At 43.2% G+C, this 23215-nt stretch overlaps 1 protein-coding gene across 3 annotated transcripts in view; it reads right to left on the bottom strand.

Moving 5' to 3' along the window:
• Positions 1 to 15916, bottom strand: part of CARD11 (caspase recruitment domain family member 11) — a 663926-nt gene extending 648010 nt beyond the window's left edge. Inside the window, exon 1 of one of the 3 annotated variants that reach the window (XM_086940703.1) lies at positions 15822 to 15916. The gene's annotated coding sequence lies outside the window, so the exon portion shown is untranslated. Of the gene's footprint in view, positions 1 to 13871; positions 14199 to 15757 lie in introns of those variants that run through there. The other 2 variants (XM_086940702.1, XM_086940700.1) reach the window with 2 other exon arrangements.
• Positions 15917 to 23215: the final 7299 nt, after the last annotated feature.

Here is a 23215-nt window from a genome sequence, read left to right as displayed (position 1 = left end):
TCTTCAGATCTTCCTTATTATCCCCCTCTTTGGCTAACGTTAGAATCTTCTTTCCTTCATCCTTTTGACTTTAGTGAGGTTCTTTCCTTTTCCTCTAATGTAACGTCTCTTTGTTCCCCCATTATCTCTCGTTCCCGCTCTCTTCTTCAACCTTACTTACTATCCTCTTACCCTTCTGCTTCCTCTACTCATACCCAACCTATTTGGCATAATAAACACCTCAAAATTCGTAATCGCTCATTATATTGGAAAACCTGGCATTCTCTTGGTTTAAAATGGATCTCTCAACTTCTTTCCGGTAATCAACCTCTTCCTTTTCAAGACCTCCAAACACAATTTTCGTTGCCACCCTCTTCTCGTACACAATATTTATCACTGATTCCTTCCCTTACCCAATACCTTTCTTCACTCCCTGCTACCAACACTATCCCTATAACATATCTTCCTGTTTCTAATGCCCTCGATCAGTCCCCTTCTGCTTCTTTTCTCTATAAGTCTATTCAATCTTTTACTGAGCGTACTAAATCTAGAGTTGAGTTGGCTTGGGAAAAGATTTGTCTCAAATTTGGTCCTTCACTCTATGGGATAAAATTTGGTCTAAGATTCACAGTACCTCCAGAGCTGCTAACACTACCCAAACCTTATTTTTTGTTTATAACCGTACACTATTTACTCCATTAATTCTGTCATCGTTCTCCTCAGACACTCCCTCCACTTGTTGGTCCTGTCCCTGCCCTTCAGCTGATTTGATACATATGCTGTTCGATTGTCCTCCCATTTTTCATTTCTGGCAATTGGTATGGTCCCAATTTCAAAAGATTTTCAAATTTCATTTTTCCTTCTCCACTGTTCATATTTTTCTAGGTTCTCTTTCCCCCATTTTTACCGATTCGTCCCACAAACATAAATTACTTGACCTTTTGATAGCCATTGCCTTACACCATATTACATCGCATTGGAAACAGGCTAAAGATGTATCCTTTAATGCTTGGTGGAATGCAGTCTGTTTTAATCATCGTCTAGACACTAACTTTGTTTCCCCCGTTTCCCTAGCAATCAAACGTGATCTTTTATGGCTTCCCCTTACCGAGTATTTATCCAGAGTTGTCAGAATCCCTCCCACTTCTCAAGTCCGCAATGTTGAAGTCCAAAAACCACTGTGATTGCATTTTCTTAATTGCTTGTAATGTTTTTTCATATCACTTATGTGTTTTATTATACAGGTTATATCTCAATTCCCCTATGTTCATGAGCATTATTGTGTACCCTATTTTTCTGTATAGATATGTTAATCAGTTCTACTTTTTTGTAAGAGAGATTTTTTGTTTTTTATAACTTATGACTGTTTCTTCATTTTCTGTCTTTGCTTCTTTATACTTTAATAAACTTCAAACTTAAAAAAAAAAAAAAAAAAAAACCAATAGCACTGGAAGAGAAGGAAATGCTTGTCTTGGAGACAAAGACTGCCCTATGTATTCTTTAACCCAATCACCGTGGTGCGAATTCCGCCGCAGTGCGGGTGATTTATGATGGGGCATGGGTCGGAAGGCCCCCCGGCCGTCTTCCGCACACGCCCACCGTAGCAGCTGTCCGATGCACGCAAAGGGTTAAAGAACTGGTAACAATAGATAAGGCAGACAGCTGTGTTGTCAAGCTAGACCTAAACATGGATGACAGGTCACGTTAACGGAAGCTTGAGCTGCCTATCCAGCCTGCTAGTAAGAGTGATTTATAGATTTTCTAATGCGCACTAGAAGAACCACTATGTGGGTAGTGTTGGAGCACTGGTGGGACCAAGTGAATTGTTGGCTTGTATTTGCATTACACTGGGCAAAAGGCTTAAACCTGTTAAAATAAGATTTTTGAGGGCACCATAAAGTTAATAATTTTGCCATACATTCAGTCCCTGAACTTAGGGGGCTCGGTTTTTGGTCCTAATTCACAAAGATAAACGTCCACTTCTGTGTTAGTTTACTATATTTTTGCTATTCACAAACTATGTGCTAATAGTACTTTTTCACAGGCGGAGAATCCCGGTCTGGTGGGGAACTCTGCACATAAAAAGATAGGACGGGCTTATCTATTCATGTATGGCGTATCCACCACAAGTGCGGAGTCGCCGCAGTTGTGAAGTTACTATTAACTCGCAGTTGGTGATGGAGTGAGTGACAGAGAGGAAGGACAGTCTATTGTGGAAAGGGGTTTGCCCTCTTAAGCTGTGCCTTGTCATAGGTTTAACAACAGATGAAATCTACAAGTTGATGTTGATGAACAGCAATGTGGAGGTTTATGTTGTTATAAACATATATACATGATTAAAAACTCAATTTAGATACCTGAAGAGGTGAGGCCTACTTAGGTATTTATCAAGGTCCCTGCTTCTTAGTCTGCACCTATTTCTTCCAACTTAAAGCCATACAAAAGTGTGCAACGGCAACATACCTTCCCCGGCAATATACCTTCCCCTACATGGAATCTGTGTCATATTCCTGTCTGTAAAAATACAGATTTTTTGAGGAGCTGAGGGAGGGCTTGGCAGCCAGTGTTTGGAAATCAATGCCAGCGTTCCATTCACATAGCTTGAAAAAATTATTTGATTTATTTCAGTTTATACAAGGCATTACAAGAGGTGGACATCTTTCCTTGTCACATTGGATTGTTACTTTCAGAGAGAAGGCTCCTTCCCCTGCATCCGACTTCCTTACGCGTTGCTATGGAAACAGTCACCTGCATCAAGCAAGCTCCTCCTTTCTGGTACTGCTGGGCTTGTGTCCAAGGCCATCTCAGTGAAGCGTGGCTTTTTAAACGTCATTAAAAGTATATTTTCAAAGTCCTCAGCCTCATCCGCCAGCGCAAATGCAGCAGCTTCTAGCGTGGGCAGAGGAAACATTGCAAAGTAAAGAGCTATAATTTACTGGACGGCTGTAAATGCAAAGCACTTGACAGGAAGTAACATCTCACTGTCCTTTTTTTAGAGTTAAAATAACCACTTCCTCTCATACTAAATGAAGTGTGTTTTCTATTCGGTGTCTCAGCCTACGTGCCTCGAAGAGGTTCTGTGCCAACAAGTATTTCCACAGGGATCGGGGAAAAACGAGTCACTTATATAATTAAGGGTCTATGGGGCAGATTTACAATTACTGGCGCATCCCTGCATATCGGCAGGGATGCACCAGTAATTGTGCGCCGCAGCTCCGCCACCCATGATGCACCGCATTTACAATGCGGCGCACCATGGGGCAAAAATGGCACGCATCTGTGCCGTAAAAGCGGCGCATTGCTGGAGTTGCGTCAGGGGGACCCTATGTGCACAATGCTGCATCAATCCATACGCCTAATTCAAGCAGACGCAGGGTTTTGACGCAGCATGGGCCCAAAAGTGACTGAGTGAAATCTTGTAGATTTCACTCAGCCACTTTTGGGAGGCGTTCCTGCGCCGGAACGCCTCCCCCTGCGATGGTACTCCTCTTCTGGCATAGGGCTTTACAACGTGACGCATCTGGGAGATGCGTCAAGTTGTAAATACCCCGCACCATGGCGCATCTTTTTCACCGCCGCTGCGCCACAAAAGTGACGCAACGGCGCCGTAAAAGCAGCGCAAGGGGCTTGTAAATCTGCCCCTTTGAATCTACAGACGAGAGGGCCGGGTTAAGAGGCATGCTCAAGAACCCCTGCTGAAGCATCCGCCTGCCTCGGTTGTGGGGTGTGCCCAAGAACCCCTGCTGAAGAAACAGCCTGCCTCTGAGTGGTGCCAACCGTTTCTGGATTCCAATTCTGTGAGAGGTGGGCCTTGTAAGGTTACCTGGCCCTGTGGGACTGTGGTGGCACCCAGCACCCCTATATGGGTCCATGGGACCAGTACTTTGACGGTCTATTTCACTCGCCCATATCTGTCCATGTGCCAGGAGACTCCTCAGGTGTGCGAATGCACTTGAAAAATATTTCTGTGATTATGTACTCTGGTAAATGTAAATGTATTTGAGCTTATATAGCGCACAGCTACCCGCAGTGGGTGTCCCGGCGCTTGCTTAGGGAACCCGTCCTGGTATTCCCCTGTGAGATAACCCCGGCAGGGTATCCACAAGGTGAAAGCCAGGCATCCCGCCGTGAGGGGCCATTGTGGAGATTAAGCAAGCTATTGCCCAGAGTCGCAGAGTGTGAACCCGTGAGTTGAGAAGGCACCGGAGCGAGAATTATCAAGTCCGTGGAATTTTTAGCCCAAGACCCACCAAGGCAGGGAATTGAACCCTGGTCCAGGGCCGATCTCAGCTTCCAGGTCTGCCGCCTCTAACCCCTGAGCCACACTTCTCCACAGTAGAGGTGGGTGATCAAAAGCCATGGATACATGTTTTCATTTTGAGTATTGCACTTCTGCTATTTGGATGGTCCTCTGTTGCAGTTACTGAGGCTTGTTATCATCACCTCTTCTTCAGATCCCGACAGAGATACAGTGGATGGGCATTTAAGGGGAGGGGCAATCAGAGCAATCTAAACAGGGGGCGCACCAACGTAACATATTCACCAAAGGCTGAGGGTGGGGGTATTACACATGTCGACCTGGGACAGGGTAATCTTCATGCCAGGAGCAACGCCATGTTTCAGTTCCTGCAATCATTTTACAACTCAGTGCATCCCGGGATATGCAGAAAAAAGGAATTATGTTGTTTGCGGGAAAAGATTACACCATCAATTTCAATAACCTGAATTTTCAAAACTGTAATTAGTCCTATATGCATTGCAATTGGATATCCAACCTTCCTGTCCACAAACCACCAAGGGGCAGATTTATGAGGCCCATTCGCCACGTTTACGCCGCTGTTGCGTCACGCAAGGCGGCGTAAACGTGGCGCATCCCTACGAGGCATTTATAACGTGACGCATCTATGGAGATGCGTCACGGTGTAAGGCCATGCGCCACATGAATCCTGCGTCAGGTTTCATGTAGGCGTTGCGGTGCAGGGGGGGGGGTTCCGTCGCAGGAACGCCCCTGGAAAGTGACTCCGTGAAATCTACAAGATTTCACTGAGTCACTTTCTACGTCAATTCCTTATGCCTGCTTGAAGCAGGCGTAAAGGTAATGCACAAAGCAATGTAGGGGTGGCCCCTGTGCATTGCAGGAGTCATGTCGCACTTGCGACATGACTCCAGCAATGCGCCGCCCGTACGCCGAAAGATGCGTCACGCATCTTCCCTGCCTTGCACCATGGGTGGCGGAGCTGTCGCGCACTGTGGCGCACATTAACTGGCGCATCCCTGGGGATGCGCCAGTTAACGTAAATCTGCCCCCTAGAGTTACTGCATCACTGCTCCTGTGGGAACCTTTGGACCTATGTATGAGTGCCTGGTGTCTGCACTGCCACTGGAGCTTGAGGTATTGGATCTGCGGAATTTCTGAATGACATCATTGTTGCTGCTGGGTGGCCCTGGGACCCTTGCACATGTAGTGGCTGTTCCTTTCATTAGGGGTGCTGCCTCCCCATGGGCTAGGCTACTAAGCCACACCTACTTACCAAACACAATCTGAAGGATACCTTCTTACTCAACCATCATATAATAATAATGGTAAATATGGTAAGTATAGAAAGGCAACTCAAAGTTTCTAACATCTCTCCACTTGCTTAGGGGCAGCCATAAGTTTGCTGCAAAATGAATGGAGCCCGCTTCTGAACCTCATGGCGACCACTCTACAGAACTTAAAATTTACCAAGCACGAACAACAAAACCAGTAGCTGGTTATTCATTCACCCAGAATATGTCTGGAGACCTTACTAGGGCTTGAAAAGCATTATACAAAAGTTACAATAAAATAAGAAAGCACATTAGGATCATAATGCAGAACTATTTTGATTCATCTTTAAGGTGGTGAGCCAACGTGATGGAACCTGCTTCTTCCATTCTACCACACATCCCAGCTACCCAATGCCAAGCTCTATAGAGTAGCATGCTTTCAAAATGCAGGTACAGAAGGAAAAAAGACCCACCATGCTGTAAATTTGCAGAGCAATGGTTTCCTTCATTCCCAGCTGAATCCTCAGCTGATATTGACATGAAATAGCGTGATTAGAAACCATAAGGCCAATCATACCGTCCAGCCCATTGCCAATGACACAATTCCCTTACCGCGTCCAAAATGCCAAACTGAGGTTGCTTGAGACCAACTGCAGCACCAAACCCACCGAGAAAAGACACTACTAACATGTTTCACCCCAGAGCTCCAAGGCTGGTTCACACTTGCACTAGCCTGTAAAGGCATAGGAGATGGAGGAGAAGAAGTTCAAATGGGTGAAGAAGAAGAGATAAAGACTAATATCAAGAAGTAGAAGATGGCAGGGAAGAAAAATGCAAAGGAGAAACAGGAGGAAAACCACTAAAATGAGAAAAAGAAGACAGAACAGAAGGCAGGGAAGAAGGTGGTAAAGAGGCTGGATAAGGAAAAAGAGAAATTGAGGAAATACGAGATAATTAAGACCAGAAAGAGGAGCAATAAAAAGAACAAGAATAAAAGAGAAGAGGGAGACGAATTTGATTTTACTAATCCTTTGCTGTCTTCCCATCATTGACGCCCTGTCAAGATTCCTCCCCTCTTTAAAGTCAGATACTAGACGGTGCCCCTCCTGATTAAATTAGATGTTGTTTGCGATCCTTATCAAACATTTATAGCCTTTGGATCCAATCTTCTCCATATTCCGCACTTAGAAAAAAGCCTTGATAAAAGTGATTCCATTTCCACTAGGACCATGGGCTATGGAACTAGTGCCTTCATCCTTAGGACTGACTCTTTTCCCTCTGCCCTCTCGTCATATATTGGGATCATATTAAACCTTCAGTTCTGTAACCTCATGAAACCCTCTGATACATGTGTGCTTAATCAGAACCACCTATAATTAACATCAACCTTAACCCAACCCTTTAGTTAGCAGTTTGGATAAGAGACTGATCCAAAACTTTGCTAAGCACATTTGATCAGATTGCTATATAAGTTTTGGATTTATTGCACATTTTCGAAATTACAAGTAGTAAAGTCCAAGACCTACACCGGGGAGGTGCTGTTGGCTAGTACCCCAGTCTGCATGCACACACCAAACAACCCGAAACATTATATTCCAGCCAGTGTGTTTACTTATAAAAAGGAAAAGTATGCATACACTACTAAGTACTACACATTAATCTCCAAATATACATAAAATGCCAAGTGATAATGCTAATAGTGAAGCCCTCCTAACAGGCCACACCTCTAGCAAGCCCTGAATCCTATGACCACAATGCCCCCTCCTATACTAGACACCACATGAAAACCCCCCGAAATTGTTCATAATAAAAAATGAAATACAATTAACCCCTCTGATGCTGATGACGAGCTCAGCTCGTCATCAGCCACGGGGGGCGTGTGCGGATGATGAGTTGAGCTCGTCATCTAACGCGGCTTTTGCAAAAAAGCCGCGTAGCGCAAAAATAACCGCTGCAGCGATGTGGTTAAAATCACTAAGGATGATACCTTCTTACAATGACACTCATTGGCATGTAATGATTCCCTGTTAACTTTGTGATTGCTAATAAAGCAGTTTAAAGCATTTCAATGCATCTGTTACAACATATAATGATGCACTCTTAACTTTGTGATTCCTAATAAAATATTTGAATGAATGGAAGGACTGACTGTTAACTTTTTATCATTGTCAGCAAAGCATTTCAATTTGAATAAACTGTGTGCCTGAGTCTTTCTTCTGCTCTTATCATGTTGCATTACAACCCCTGAGCCCATTAATAGGGAGCTTCCCACACTCCAGAGACCATATGCATTAAGATCCAGGAGTGCTTGAAGGTTAGCCAGGAGCACCAATACCACCTGCTGGGAGACTTATGTGATGGCCAAACTTTGTGACCAAGGCCCTTTGGGTCATAAGAGGGGCCCCCTTCTATCCAGGCTGGCCCGCTGACTCTGCCCCCTTAGCAGTGATGAACCCTTGCCCTCCTGGGCACCACACACTTATTATACAAATTAAGCAGCCCAAGTTCCACTGGGTCATGCCTTTAGATGATCGTTTGCTTTGTTTAGACAGGCAATCTCCTCTCACAGCAAATACAATGGCTTTTCTTCTAATTTTTATGTTAAAAAAAGGAGACATCGTCCCAGGAGCCTTTGCTCCTCCATGGAGCGCCCAAGTTCTTGGCAGCCCTGGCCCGTCTTAGGAGCCAAAGCCAGTATGAACCCTGCTGGCTCCTCTCCCGGCCTACATAGCACCATATGGTGCGGGGCAAGTTTTCGCTTTTTCCCGCCTGTATCAGTGTTGGAGGACTGCTGACTGCTGTGTGCCCCACCCCACCTCCAGACACAGTCATAGTGGGCTGAGGTAGCACACTGCTTTTCTCCCAGGGGCTTGGCTGCCCTGGGAGCAAATCCAATTAAAGTGCAGTGGCACTCATCTTCGTGTTTTTTAAAAGGTTCCTGCCCTTGAGTTGGTCCTGGTTGCCGTTGCGTCACATCCATCATACTTGCGCCAACCCTCAGGAACCTTGGCCTTACACGAGGGTATATATTTGGCGATCTGGGTGGAAGATATTCATGTCTCAGACTAACACGGTCCGTTGAGGGACTGCTCTTTTTCTATTGGTTTTTCAGGCCCCATTGGACTTTGTTTGATGGGGTGAAGTGCGTTTTACTACTGGTGGCCCGTTCCAGCCACTGGGAGTATGTATTTTAGCCTTCCTAGCTTCTAAAATCTTCCCTTTATTCAGGGCTTGATTTATACTGCACTCCCTCTGGGTACAGAATCTGTCCCCTTACCTGGGTGTGTGACACTTTTACTAGGCCTAGGGCCTTCTTCAGAAGCACCCCAATGAGAACACCCCTGACTGCATGAATCCTCCAGGTAGCAAGCCTCCTTTCGTCAATTACAGACCACCTGGTTAAGAGGAAGTCAGGGTCACCCTCATTCTGGAGGTCACACTCCTGCACACACAGTCCACAAAAGATCCATGAGAGCTCTACAGGATACCCCAGAGCAGGTCCACCTTAGGGATTCTAGGGGGAGCATCACCACTGGCCTTGGATAAACAAATCTTAGTCCCGGTGCACCAACTGAAGTCAGAAGCCCTTGAGTCGGACCTGCAGCTGGGGTCTGGTGTTTTCCCACTTTCAGCTGGGCATTCATCCAGCATAGCTTTCTCCAGGACCAGACTGTTCTTTAAATACTCTCCTTTGTGCAGAGGTTCTTAACCTTATGGGTGCTGGTGACGAGCTGAGCTCGTCATGAGGCACAGCGGAGCTGCACTCATGTCGAGCTGAGCTCGTCACGGCCGTTGGAACGTTCGCACGCGGGGATAATTACCCCGCTGTGCTGAACGTTCCAAAAATGGGTGTGGCCATGACGAGCTCAGCTCGTCATGTTTGCAGCTCCGCTGTGCCTCATGACGAGGTGAGTTCGCCACCAGCATGGCGGCGCCGCGTGCCGCCCCCCACGCCCCCGCACAGCGGGGGGAAAACACCCCGCAGCAAAGGGGTTACCAACTGGTGGGGAGTCTTGAAGGTAGTCACCCTTCCCAATTTTACAGTGACAAATCATCTCTCCAAGCCAGCCCTCCTGCGCATTTTGGGAATTTCCAAGAAAGTGGCCATCAAGTGGTATCTTAAAAGGCCTTCTCTGGGAAGTAGCCCTGCCTGTAACTGTCACAGCTGCCTGGTCCTCTCCCCACAAAACTACAAAGGACAGCGACTGGCTGACTCCAGAGGTCAGCTATTCTCTTTTGTTTCTGTGGGGTGGAGATTTCCCAGCCCTTTTGCATTGTGAAACACAATTAGAACATGCAGAATCCTTCCCCACTTTATCCTAGGAGCAAGCCTAATTACTCACTAAAAGTGCAATATGTGAGCAGGCTTTTGATCCTCCAGCTGGCCACCAAAGTAATGACTTGGCCCAGCAGAGTGATTCCATGTTCTGAACTTCAATAGCAACTGTGTCAGAGAAAATTTAATTAATCATGAAGAGAACCAAAGAGTGCAGATATGTGGAAAGTAATGTCAGATCTGCAATTCATGGAAGACTGGTTTGTTGATCGAGTCTCTAAGCCTAGCTATGAGGAAACTGTAGTTTGGTGCAGTTTTTGGCTATATTATTTAATACAATAAAGCATACATACTTTTCAGTTATCGCTACTGATAGACGGACTCACACTATTAATGCCCAGATTATAATGTCTACACAAGGTCAGCACCAATCCCCACAATGTCCCTTTTGCAACCAGCTGCATATTGGAAGATTCTGAGTTAAGGGAGGACCTGGCTTGGCAGTTCTGGCTGGACTGCTCCCATGAGGCGCAGGTTTAAAACTGATTTGCATATGGGTGGGTCTAAACTAGGGTGACATAGTGACCAAAAGCAGAATGGATTTAACCCAGATCTCTTGACAGGGGGTGAATGTTTGATTTATTCAGCATTCTGTCCATCATTTGTTTGCATTGCATTTATAGTCTGAAGTTGTCACATTTCTGATATGAGCTGGGACTGAGACCCAGCATGACAAAAACATAAACAAGAATAGAAGGAAACAGTTTCCATCAGAATTGAGTGATGAAGTTTCTTTACAGGCCAGCTTCAAAGATGTCTTCTGGAAAAATCAAATTCAAATTCAAATTCAAAAAGTCTTTATTTCGATTTTTTTCAATCATAAAAGACAGTTGCAGCCTTGGGCATTTTCAATTTTTTTTACAATTTAAAATTTAAAATTACCCTTCATGGAAAAATCAAAATGATGTAAGGAACTTTCATTAGGAACAAGTCCCATGAAAAGCGTATTCTATCTCTCATCCAAACATATAAACAGATTTAAAGAATTCGTTGATGGATTAGCACAATAGAGAAACACCCTTACAGGCTATTTACAGTAGAGTGTGCTCGAATTCGATGTGGTGCAATCACCGGATGTAAGCACTTGACCTTTTTTTTTTAACATTTTGCAATAAGGTTACAGAGACTATTTTTACTCTTTTTTTAATCATTTTGCAATAGAGTTACAATGACTCATTCTGCGTGAAGAGAAATTAAATCTCAAAAACGAAATTATTCTTGTGTGGTTATGAATATTTGATAATATGTTATCAATTGAGGTATAGCAAGGATGCATTGAAAGGAAAGTTATTAACGTATAAAGCGAAAGAAATAGAATTGTTATGTTGCCAGCAATGATTCATGCTATATTGTGATTAATTGCCATTAAGCTGAACCAGTTCCTAAGGGAACCACTACTGGATGCATATTAGCAAGCTGGGTCCTCCCTGGGTGAATGATGAATACATTATGGTTGATTCCAAACTTGACTTTTAGATGATAAATTGTGTCGCCCGGTGTTTCTACAGAAGAAACCCAGGGGCAGATTTACAAGCCCCTTGCACCTCTTTTACGCTGCAGTTGCGTCACTTTTGTGACGCAACGGCGGCGCAAAAGATGCGCCATGGCGTGGGGTATTTACAACGTGACGCAATCTCCCAGATGCATCACGTTGTAAAGCCCTGCACCAGAAGGAGCCGTTCTATCGCAGGGGGGGGGGGTCCGGCGTAGGAACGCCTCCCAAAAGTGGCTGAGTCAAATCTACAAGATTTCACTCAGTCACTTTGGGGTCCATGCTGCCTCAAACCCCTGGGCCTGCTTGAAGCAGGCGTAAGGATTGACGCAGCATTGTCGAGATAGAGCCCCCCAGAGCATTGCTGGAGCTGCGTCGCGCTTGCGACGCAGCTCCAGCAATGAGCCGCTTTTACGGCACAGATGCGTGACGCATCTGTGCCGTTTTTGCCTCATGGTGCGCCGCATTATAAATGCGGCACATCCAGGGTGGCAAACTGCGGCGCACAATTACTGGTGCATCCCTGCCGATATGCAGGGATGCGCCAGTAATTGTAAATCTGCCCCCTAGAGTGGAGCGGTGTGCTTGCACCCAGTAATTCCACATGGGTTTTTATTCACAAATTTTACCTTCTGAAGCTGCTGAAGGCAGGGTAAATTTGTGTGCAGTAACTGGCTCATAATAAGGGAATTACAAGCAGGAAAGGGCCCGGTATAATGGGACTTGCCTGTATTTCCCAATTATGGGCAGGACATTTGTAAACCTGCTCAGGAATTTAATAATAATCCGATGCTCTAATTGCACCCTGTAGTGTGCAACTCGTAATCTTGCCAAATGGTGACACTAAAACAAGGAGTTGAAATGCTGCTTGCTAGAAACAGTGCACAAGACAGGAAAATCTAGACATATGGTTGAGTGATTTCCAGTAGAAGCTCTACGTCCACAATGCTTTGCGCTACTCTCCATGAAATACCAATTTCTATCACTGTGCCAAATTATACACTGACTTTTTCCTGAAAGATCTCAAAGTTTTATGGTAAATTGCTAATTTTACAGGTTCCAGGAAATCTTTGTTTCTCCAAATACACTCAAAGCTGACAAGGCGGATCAGGTAGTTCAACACTCAACACTGGCACCAGCAGTTGCACAGCAGAGGGCTTTCAATACATGAAGTATGTAAAGGGAATTTAAAATGGCGTCTATCAAATAGCGTTGCATTTAAACAAAATGTTGCTAATGCACATCGCTATATTTGGGGAAAGTACTGTTTTCCTACAAAGCTTAGTCAAACTATACTGCTTAGCAAGAAATCTGAGATCCTCACAAAAGGAAGCTGCCTGAGATACACCCCTTTACATTAAGTTTGTGTGACATTATAAATCCGAAGGCAAAACTTTTTCAAGGTAAAAATAACTTCTGCAAATTCTCAATGTTGCAGTTTGTCATCCATGCACAACTTCACATGTGAGTGAATTTTCCAGTCACTTAACATTTCTTTGCAGACAGATTTCTCTGAAAAAGTTGCTTTTTCTTTTGCAGAATTTTTTTTTTTAATTTGTTTTGGAACCTATCAACTTTGTGCAGTGGGCAAAGTCCTAAAAAAAAAACTTCACACACCTATATATTTTAAAGAAAAACCTAAAAGGGGACATCTTCTATAGCCGGTGGTCTGAGTAACAGAACTGCTTTGCCACAAGACCGAAACATTTCAGACCAGCTTCCCTTTAAAGAAGCAACAAAAACCTCACTTTACTAGAAAGCTATTAGGAAAGGGCAAGCTTCTAGAAAGACTAGTAACTACAACGTGCCGCGATCTGGATAACTATGCATTTTTTAACTGGCATGCACCTGGTGCGCTAGGTGAGAAGGACCATAGAAAAATAATTTCTCTCCCTCTCTGTTTATATATATATATAATATAGATAGATAGATAGATAGATAGATAGATAGATAGATAGATAGATAGATAGATAGATAGATAGATAGATAGATAGAGTGAGGGCGATAGATAGAAAGATAGATAGATAGATAGATAGATAGATAGATAGATAGATAGATAGATAGATAGATAGATAGGTAGATAGATAGATAGATAGATAGATAGATAGATAGATAGATAGATAGATAGATAGATAGATAGATAGATAGATAGATAGATAGATAGATAGATAGATAGATAGATAGATAGATAGATAATCACAGTGCTCACACAGGGGTAGATGAATATGAAGTGTTTAATCATCACCGCAGACACGTTTCGGCCCAGTCGAGTTGTGACCAAGTTCCGGCTGGGTCGAAACGTGTCTGGTGTGGTGATTAAACAGCCTACTTTCACTTACCACCATGAGAGCGCTGTGATTTTCTCTTTGTCTGGATTCTACTGGCTGGTTTGCTCCTCCAGCTAATATATATATTTGCAATCCAGACACACCAGCCTTAACGTCTGGACTATGTGAAAGGTGATCGGACTATTGATGCCCAGTGGCCATACAACCAGAAACATTTTGGCAAATTTAAGACAAATTCAAATCTTACCTTTAAATTAGGCAGAGCACTAATCACTTTCAGAATGTTGACTAAGTTAAAAGTCACTGTGTTCCTCGTTGTGAAGCCTACAGACCTCTGGAGAAACCTTTTGCTCCCAAGCAGCATCAGATCACTGGTTCCTGACCCGAAGACTTGACATAGCCTTGATCCCAGCGCAGCTGTGAATGACCCTCAGTGCGGCGCAGCACTGTGTGACACTCGCCAGAAGATGCTGCGCCCCATCTTTCACACATTCAACGTCTATTTTTAGCTGGCAGGGAGGTAATGGAAGCCACTTCACTTCCCTTTTTATGTTTTCAGATACTGAAGGAGATTGTGTGTTTTTTTCAGAGTAACAGATATGCAAAGGAAACCCAAAGAGGAAATGGCTGCTCCGTTTCTGGCTCAATGGGTGGCGCGAGCAACAACGAAAATTTGCTGCCAGACACTCTATAATTGCTTTTCTATTTTTTCCCTCTCTTTTCTTTAACTATTCACTTATAATATGGACGGAAAATGCAAGAGACAATTAAAACACCATAGGAGGCTTGGAATGGATTTGATATATTTCATGTCTTTAAGACTGTCATTGGTCCTTGGAAAAATGTATCCATTGATTCATACATTTCTAAATGTAAGGATATTTTCAGTTCTTCCATCTTTCCATTCACCTCTCTAAGTTAGTGCATTCCTACAGAATTATAAACTAGACAATTAAAAACTCTTTTTTTTAAAATGGTGGAGCCATATTGACATGGACGATCAGGAGAAAAGAACAGGGTGAATCTTCTATGGAGGAGAAACAAAACCTCTTCACCAAGGAATGCACAGTCCTCCACAAAACACTCACACACACCACATTTACCTGCTCATAGAAATACTCTGCACAGACAGCTCACAGCACAGCAAATAATCAGGGTATTTTTTTGAAGGGTGAGTTACTAGAGGAGTTAAACACACGGTAATCACAAGGCTCTTACTGGCTTTGTAAGATCTAAATTAGTGTCCCCACGAGGGCCAGATGCCAGTCAAATTTTGAGGACATTCAGCTGGATAAAGTTTGCTGCCTTGAAAATAAATGGAATTCATTTACATGGTCTGTGGATATCCTAAAATAAATCCTGGAATGTGGCCGTCCAGGGTCAGTGTTGAACACTCTGATGTAGATAATGATACATGTTATGTAAATAATATTAAATAAATGGGAACATGTATTAACTTTCGAGCCCAAATAGGTCTCTTTATCCACTGTGACAGTTTGTAGATAAAGGATAACCGGTACGTCAAAAAGGCATTCTCAAAGACATCGAATGGATGAGAACAGAGTCTTGTTGTCACAAATGGCTACAGTTCCACAAGAGTTTCAGGCAATTATGGACCCATTGGTGGGGACAGATGGGCTCTCCCTTTACAGATCTGACTAAAGGACTTGCTGGCTATCTAAAGTTTCACTTACACATTAAGTGCCCTCCATTGCCTTGAAAAAGACATCTGAATTCTCTCCATGGTTGAAACTCCTGTCAAATGCTTCAGGCTGCACTACCGCAGGAATAAAGCCATTAATATTGTTTACAATGACTCAGGGCCCGATTCACAGAACTAACTTAAGACAAAATCCTAAACTTACTACTTTTGGTATTCACAGAAGTTAGGATTTGGTCTTAAGTTTGTCTAAAAAGACAGACTGAAGACAGACTTAAGACAGTCTTAAGTTAGGATTTTGTCTTAAGTCTGTCTTATGTCTGTCTTAAGACAAACTTAAGACAAAATCCTAACTTCTGTGAATACCAAAAGTAGTAAGTTTAGGATTTTGTCTTAAGTTGGTTCTGTGAATCAGGCCCTCCAAATTTGCTTGCTCATTCAATTGATTTGTTTGCAAGTGGTAAGATGCTTACTGGCATTTTCTCTGCTCATTAATGGCTGGTTGTTGAAGTTTTTCCACAGAAAACCAAGCAGTACCTTCTTATTCACACTGAACTCTTCTAGGCTCGGCTTCTATAGTTCTCCACCGGCATGTTCAAGTGCAGCAAGTCGAAATAAATGTATTGCAACCTATAGAACACAAAATATGTATTTCCTGAACTGAGATAGTGATAGACAACATTTCTGACATGATGTTCCTGGGTGAATATGTTTCAATAAGGGTGGTACATAATGGAGCATATATTTCCTTTTAAAATATCACATAAGAAATTTAAAGATGGATGACATCTGGAAAGCTTAAACATCTTTTCCTGATAGGTGTGACCTGTGCCAAGTCCAAGATGGCAGCTTGGTGAAGAGCTCCTATGAGCTTTCTATGAAACACCACCCTCTGTATTACTCTGCTAGATGAATGCCTTTTTGAAGCATGAACCCAAAGTCAGACCAGAAGAGGCCAAAGAGGTATCGCGGACTGCTAGGGTGATGCTGCGAAGTCACTGACCAACTTGAAATTAGCCAGCAAATCGCCTACAAGGGATCAGCACCTATTCAAACAATGGTGGTGAAAAAAGCAACCTCCCTGGCTCCACTGGCCAAGGATGACCTCCAGAGCTGCCTCTAAGACTTTCATCAAAACATTTCTGAAATGGTCTTGAAGAAATTACAGTCTCTTAAATCTGAAGTCGGTGCCACTCTAGTTAACATAAATAAGGACATTCAAGCAATGGGGGACAAAGTGGGTGCAAATGAAAAAGACATAAGTGTGCTAAGCAAATAAATGGAGACCACCCAAGATTCATGTGCCAAGATGGAAACGGAAATTAACGACCTGAGAGAAAAATGTTTGGTTTTGGAAAGACTGATCCAGAAGAGATAATGTCAGACTGTGCAATGTGAGATAACATAGAGAAGGAACGGATGTAGAGAAATACTGTCCAGGCCGGTTCAGACCGATTCTGCAAAAAGATGAATCCTTTCACATCCTGATACTAATATCTCATTGAGTGTGTACTCTCAAATTGAGCCAGGGATGAGGGCTAGAGATACCCTAGCCAAATGTGTGTTTTTAGCACTCAAAGACAGGATATTTAGAGAAGTCAGGAGAACCAACACAGTTGCATTTGAAGGATGCTCTGTTACTCTCTTTCAGAATTTATCCCAAAGAAACCTAACCAGGTGGTGCTCATTACTAATAATAACTTTGGAACTTCTCAAGGGATAAGTCAGATACAGATGGATTTAAACCGTTGACCTCTAGTTTCACAACAACACCAAAAGTCCCTCAATGCACACCGTTGAGGAAAGCAATGAAGCATTATACCTGTCAGAGTCAAATAAAGAAGTTGCTTGGATCTCTAAACAAGATGAAAGATGGACTCCAAGGGGAAAATGGCAATGCATGGCACCCCACAAGACAACTGTTTGAACTGACAGCTTTAAGGTGGACTTTGCAGAAACCTTTTGCCTTACTCCTCCATTTTTGCTTATCTCGTTTTTCTTGTCCTTAGGACTCTATGCACTTTACCACTCCTAACAAGTAATAAAATGCTTGTGCTGTCTCCTTTAAACATGGTAAAATTGGCTTACACCCAACAGGCACATTTAATTTACTAGTAAATCCCTACTAGAAGTGTACTACATGTACCCAGGGCTTGTAAATGAAATGCTACTAGTGGGGGGCTTTCCTCAGACACGGGCCCTCCAAATCAGTGTCTGGATTTACTCCTCCTTGGAATGATTGTTATTGGAAACTCTGATACATGCTCGGATCAAAGCTGCAATAATTGAAAAGGAACCTGCCTTACTGGTTCCCAACTAAGATTCACTGCAGCATCTACCGTGTTCCTAATTCCAGGATTGCCAGACCCCGTGGGCACCCTAAATGAACTGTTTTTCACATGTTTCCCTTCATTGGAAACCTTGCCACTTGACTGGTCCGACCGTAGTTAAAATATTAGGGGGCTCATTAGTATGGCGGGCGGACAAAGTCCGCCAGCCATACCAGCAGGAAATGGCACCACCCGCTAAGGGTGCAGCGGTACCACACATCCCATTAGGATGCGCCCGCCACACTGGCGGGCGCATCCCGCATTTCCGACATTGTGGTGTGCTCTGCCAGAGCACACTCACAAAAGGTGAAATACTGGTATATTGTGACCCCAGTACAACTGGTGCTATGACAGGGAGCCAGGAAACTCCCAACACCTCTGGAGGATGTAAATATACAAAATCTTCTCCTACTTCAAAGTGGGCCGCAGGTATAAATGTTGGGCCCCCAGACTAAACTCTTCAATACACCCGTGGACCTGTCAAAGACTCTCTGCCAGAGGGACTTCTGCTCTGCTGCCTGAGTAAGAAGGATTGAACCTACGTCTTGATTCCAGGACCACCAGGGTGATTCCAAGGGCCAGTTAGCTAGCCTTCTACTCAGAAGCTTCAGGGACAGAATATGCTCCAACAACCTTGAACCCAGCACCAGGACTTTGCTAGCTGTGAGTTTTGTCCCTCCAAGTGTTGGACCTTGGAGAGTGGACCTAAATATGCTTTGTCAGCCCAGCTGTGGTCCTGAGGGCAGAACCGATGCAGCAGAGGCATCTCGGAGTCTGCATTCTCCTCGGAACCACCACTGTACGATACATCCTCAACTCAGGCCTTCACATCACAAGCCCCTCGTAGAGCTAGACTCCACATTGCAGCCCCAGGGCTTCTTAAGAGCTGCCTGTGTGTGATGTATCTTCGCCGCAGGACTTTACATCTTAAGCCACACATTGAGGGCATACTCGATGACAGCGCAGGACCTCGCATCACAGCCTCCCAGCTCCTCAGGACTACCGCTGCGCGATGCATCCTTGACACAAGATCTCACAACGCTTCACAACCAGAATTTAAGGTACTCTTGTTCAGCGTGCCTATCTTGATCCCTGTATCTAACCCACGCTCCATTGTTTCCAGCTGAATGTTCCCTATGATATAAGCGATCTTCAAAATACAAATATGTAGAATAAATGTGTGAATCTGGTCAGTGGAATTACACACACCAATATGTAGTTTATATTTTATTGTAAAACTGTAAGCATTGTGGGACGAATTTACAAAAAAGTGAAAAGAAATGGGCATGCAGAGATCCCCTCCTCCAGGAGTAATCCTCAGTAGGTTATATGGCCTTTGGAGCAAGATCCTATTTCTTCTAAGTTATCAATAAGACAAATGTCTGCACAGGGAGTAGGAAAACTCATGCAAATGCCCTTTTTCTTTTTTTTATCCTTGGGTAAAATTACTTTGCTGTGGAGAAAACATTTTCCCTCCCACCTAGAAAAGTAATTCCCCTTTCCACACTAGAAAAGAACTTATGAGCTCAACACTGACAGGCAAATCATTGAGTTCAAGCCCAGCCCCCAGTATGACTCATATTGGGATGTTATATCCAAGCCAAGAGATAGACCAAGAGATTGAAGACTCTTTTTCCAATTTCGGACGGGCTCACTACCAATAAAATAATTTACTCATAAATGGCACAACACCAATGACAACGGATGCCATGTCTGTGTACAACATGCAGAGACTTGTTCACATATTTTGTTTGTTTGCCCCTCTTACAAGGCTCCCCGAGAAAAATGGCTAAAACCATTATCCAGAAATTTGGGTACCTGGTCTAGTGCTACAGCATTAAGAATATTGCACACAAATACTAATGAACTGTGTGTTATTGCAACTGCTAAATTTCTGAGTTGGATGCGGGCAATTTGAGAATTCTTTTTTAAAAATGGATACAGCCGCACACAATAGTAGTCAACAAAATGAGTACATTTTTCTCATTGATTTCTTTGTTATTGTAATTTATTCCCAGTGATATTTCTTTAGTGTACATTCCCCCTTGCAATTGCAATTGTTTTCTCTGTATGATGTATACTGTTCTCATATCCCATTTCCTGTTTCTTCTCCCCCTTCCTTTCTGATTTTCTTTTTTCTCAAATAAAATCAAACTTAAAAAATTATGAATGAATGAATGAATGCCTGATCTTATAGTGCACAAGGCTACTCGGAAAGTGTCCCAGGACTATAGGTAGGTAGAGATCAGGGACACTATTGTTACAAGCTAAACAAGTGGGTCTTTACCAATTTATGGAAACAAGACCACATTACTCAAACGGAAAGATGAATTCTAAATTAATTTATTGGATTGGCTTTGTAAATAGAATAAGAAGTGAGATTGGAGAAGTTAAGTTGGGCTTGACATACAAAACAATATGCCTTCCCAAAATATAATAAATAAAATTACATTTTTAGTTGCTGACACTGGTGGTAAAGATGGTCTAGCGGAAAACTAATGTATTTGTCCCTATGTACCCTTTGAATTGCCAGGAATCTTATCAATGAAAATATGACATCAGGTAGATGTTGATAAAAGAATATTTTGAGGATTAGTGATCCAAAATCACAAATAGTTACTATCCTGAAGAAGATGTTTGATAATAACCAATTAATGAATGGTTTTTTAGTCTAAATGGAGGTGGAAATACTGTAAACCTGTCCATAACACCGTAGGCAAAATTAACTGAACTCCGGCTAATTGTAGGAAAATCACAAATGTGAAATATCTGTGGTTGGAAATAAGATGATACAACAAGAATGACATTGAAGAGAATTTCGCTCAGCCCGATTTCTAAATTGTATTTGCTGCAAAAAAATGCCTTGGTCATCAAACTTTGTGAATACATTACGAGCCTTATGAATAAGCATAATACTTTTTTTGCAAATTAGGTAGTCATGTAAAGTATGTTAAAATATACATTTCTGATTCTTAGGGAGGTGCACTTAAATGAATGGAGCTTGCTGCACACAAGCATTTATGGGTGAAGGAAGTAGTACTGGAGGAGTACTCTTACGTACCGTCACATACCTTGGTGAATCAGCCCGAAACGTCATACTCCCTATTAATAAAAGTGCAAAGAGTGCACAGCCCTTTTTAATTTCACTAAGTGTACATGGATAATCATCCCTTGAATATTCACATTTATTTCTGTTTTAGATGTTTAGAGGGATGTATGACATCACAACGCATGCTTTTACATCGCAAGTTTTACAACGCATGCCTTTACAACGCATAGTGTTGAGGGGTGCTGGATAGTGAATAGTTTAATTTACTATTCCAACTCCAGTCCCCGTGGATAGTAGGGAAGGTGTTGGATAGTAAATTAAATCTATTCCCCATCCTAGAGCGCCCCCCAGCGCAATGCGTTGTAATGGTTTGCGTTGTAAAAGTTGCGATGTAAAAGCACTGCGTGGTAAAAGTTGCGTTGTAAAGGATGTTTCCCGTTTAGAGGATATGTCAGAAAGGCATGAAACAGTATGAGTACTAGAGGACATTACTTTACGTTACGTGCTCCAAAAGGCCTTTGAAAATAGCACCCAACATATCTGAAAAGCATACCTGGTATTGCATTGCACACATTTAAACTCACGAACACTCAAAGTTTATGTGTGTAACAGTGTTAGTCACACACACTCAAAATGTGTGTTTGTCTAACAGTGTTAGTATGTGCTTTCAGGTGCAAAACCGGGGACTATTACCAAGCAAATAATGTAAGAGAAGCTTATCTCTGCAACAGGGTTATTAACTGCAGGGAGCTAGGAAAAGCAGCATAAAAGACTGAGCCCATTGTGCTCAAGTTTACTTTGCCTGGATAAGGCCCACACCATCAGTTGCATGATACTCATTTGCATTTTTGAAAGATTACTGTACCATATCGAGAGGCTTTGTCTGCTCGAGTGGCTGCGACCGGTCTCCTCGGCTTCTAATCTACACATGTGTTTATTTTATCTCTGGAATTTACTCTTATCTGGGTTGAAATGCTCCCCATCAGCTAGTTCGACAATGTGAAACATTCAGGGCTGAATCTGGAAGACTGATAGAAAATGCTTTGAAGGAATAATAAAACAAGCATTATAACATCAATGACGCTGTAAGGCCACGAAGCAAAAAAAAAAAAGTTAGATGCTTCGAGAGCATGGAGATGGCTTGAAGACTGAATGCTACACACATCCTTTTATTTCCTAAAACAATTCTGAAGTCTCGAAGTTGAAGAGGACAAGTTTATTTTAGGGATATGAAAAAGACAGTTGTCTAGCCTTTTTCTAAAAAGCCGTTCATTGGTTGCCAAAAAGATATTGGGGCATATTACCAACGATTAGCGATATTTATCGCTAACTAGGCTTAGCAACGAATTTTTTATTGCTAAGCATCCCTGGAAATTATCGCTGAGATAACGTGCTACTAGCAACTTTTTTCTCCAAAGCGATGAATTTTCCGGCGATAGCGTGAATATCGCTGAGAATACAGCGGTATTCACACATTAGCGACAAAATGCTCTTAGCCATGTTATCGCCCTCTGGATAACATGGCTAAGAAATGGTCAGAGCAGGCGTTAGTTTTTGGCGATAGCGGGAATATTTCCATCGCTACGCCTGCCTTGCTAATAGGCGATAGCGACGTTAGCGACTGCTTTCAGTCGCTAACAGGTTGGGTACGCCCACTTTGCATGTCATTAGCGACAAATATCCCTGACATGAAAAGCGGGACCCAAACCGCTCGCTATCGCCTAAAGCTGTCGCTAACTGCTGTTAGCGACAGCTTGCTAATAGAGCGATAGAATTTTCGCCGCTTAGCGGCCGAAAACGGCTGCAAAAGCGGCGATAATTGCCTATCGCCCTGCTTGGTAATATGCCCCATTGTTTCTAAAACAGCAGTCTAGCATGGGTTGCCAGCGCCTAGGGGCAAGGCAAGTATCCTTCCACTTTTCTTTTAAAATGTTGCACCCCTATTAAAAGCGTACGCCCCTAAAAATGTCCCTAAGAAATTTGCGCCTGGGGCAACCGCCTCTGTGGTCCCCCACGCTATGCCGTTGCTCCAAATCAAAGAGATGGTGGCTGCCCATTGAACATACCAATAGTGAATTTCAAAATGATGTTCATTGTACAGCTGCCACTTTGTCGACCCAAGCCCGATGTTGTAAGTGAGTGTGATCTGTCAGTAAACTGGCGTGCTTTTGAGGCTGCGCGGATCTTAATGGAGTATATCTGTTCTACTGGGAGTGGTAAACCTTAAACCTACCTGCCCCAGCTAGGCAACCGACAGGCTGTGGTCGGGAGTTCACTCATGCTTCCAAGAATGCACAGGCAGTCCGGTGAGTGGCAAGAAGATGGGCAGCCACGGCCGGCAGTGGGAGTACCTGCAGGGCGGTGACATGGGGAGGGGGAGGAGCAGGGTGGGGGCTAGTAATGAATGGATTGCGGAGTTTTACAGGTACGCAAACGTTTAAATAAATAAAACTAATTTTGTTGAGTGCACTGCATCACCAAATTTGATGCAGTGCACGCAACAAAATTAGTTTTATTTATTTAAATGTTTACTTACCTGTAAAACTCCGTAA

The sequence above is a fragment of the Lissotriton vulgaris genome, chromosome 10 (genome assembly GCF_964263255.1).
Source record: "Lissotriton vulgaris chromosome 10, aLisVul1.2, whole genome shotgun sequence".
Classification (NCBI taxonomy): Eukaryota; Metazoa; Chordata; class Amphibia; order Caudata; family Salamandridae; genus Lissotriton; species Lissotriton vulgaris.
Note: the sequence above shows the minus strand (reverse complement) of the source record. Positions and strands in the feature narration are given on the sequence as shown.